Raw genomic sequence first — 1,385 nt, 5'->3', positions numbered from 1 at the left:
TGGTGCGAACAGCTATGAATCTTGAACTCAATTAAGCTGCAACTATAACTCGATTCAGTCGAAATTGAGAGTTACTCCAGTGGAAACCTCCATGATGAGGAAGATTGATTAATGAAAAAGAAAAGAAGGAGCAGAAAGAGAAAGAAATAGAAAACAAGTTAGGACGGAGGAGAAAAAATGAAAAAGAAGACATAAGTAAGAAAGAAAGTAAGATATAGATAGACAGACAGACAGCTTAGACAGTCAGACAAACAAGCTGAATGAAGAGTGATACATAGGCTAAGTAGAGGACAGACAGCAAGACGGGGAGAAACAGACAAACGCAAGTAGGCAGGGGCATAGGATTTGAGAAGGGAAAAGAGAAAAAAAAAAGAACGTAAAAGAAAAAAAAACTTTACTGAAGAAAAAGAAACGACGATAGAGTTCTGCACGCGAAGACTTGCATAGCTGAGTGTGTTTCCAGCTGTTCGCTGAGAGCCTTTCACCTGGTGCGTGGCGAAAGCATCAGACAGTACTTCGTGATTCTGTTTCATCGTGTACATACTTAGATGGGTAACGTTTCCTTGTACTTATAAAGAGGTAAAGAAGAGGTCTTCGTCGTGCGATGGTGGTGTAATGGTGAGCATAGTTGCCTTCCAAGCAGTTGATCCGGGTTCGATTCCCGGCCATCGCACTTTTTTTTTTTTTTTTTTTTTTTTTTTTTTTTTTTTTTTTTTTTTTTTCAAAATTTGTACAAACTACAAGACATTTAAAAGTAGTTTAATTCTGATGACTCAAATATTCATGTTAAATTTAAATAAATTTGTATTAATCATGAATTACTTCGTTTTAGTGCAGCGTACATTCCTATAGGAAAAGTATCGAAAAATTACCATACTGTGCGTACCGAATTGCGGACTATTAGGTTATTTGGTCTTAGTACAGTCGAAGGTCATCACATCAAAAAGACATTAACGAATTTAAAATTTAAGTTGAACTTGACTTCATGGTCTCACGAAGGATAGACAGTAGGCTATAGAAAATACTACTGGAAATGCTTAAGAAAACATCAGTTCTCAGCATCTTTGATGCCAAGGAAACATTTTCCGAATCGTCCATTCATTTCTCTATCAGTCGTATGTGAATTATTTCACTGAATTAATTCCCAGGTTGGTTTATTATTCAGAAATTCATTCAAGCGGGAGGAAAGATGCACATTAAATATAACATTTCTCATTTCTCACTAGAGAACTATCTATATACTAACAATAAATCTGTAGCCGAAATTTTTCTGGTAATTTTCGATTTTCCAAAAATTATTGGTCCTAAAATATATAATTAACCACCCTGAAACCGAAAATCGCTTTTTTGAAAATTTTGTTTGTATGTCTGTCTGTCTGGATGTT

General features: G+C 35.2%; 1 non-coding gene across 1 annotated transcript; it reads left to right on the top strand.

The window, feature by feature from the left end:
• The first annotated feature begins 601 nt into the window (after positions 1-601).
• TRNAG-UCC (transfer RNA glycine (anticodon UCC)) lies at positions 602-673 on the top strand. The gene has a single exon. It is a non-coding gene; the product is annotated as a tRNA-Gly (tRNA).
• The last annotated feature ends 712 nt before the right edge of the window (positions 674-1,385 follow it).

The sequence above is a fragment of the Periplaneta americana genome, chromosome 14 (assembly GCF_040183065.1).
Source record: "Periplaneta americana isolate PAMFEO1 chromosome 14, P.americana_PAMFEO1_priV1, whole genome shotgun sequence".
NCBI classification, from domain to species: domain Eukaryota; kingdom Metazoa; phylum Arthropoda; class Insecta; order Blattodea; family Blattidae; genus Periplaneta; species Periplaneta americana.
The sequence above is the reverse complement of the archived record's forward strand: the minus strand, read 5'-3'. Positions and strand labels throughout refer to the sequence as shown.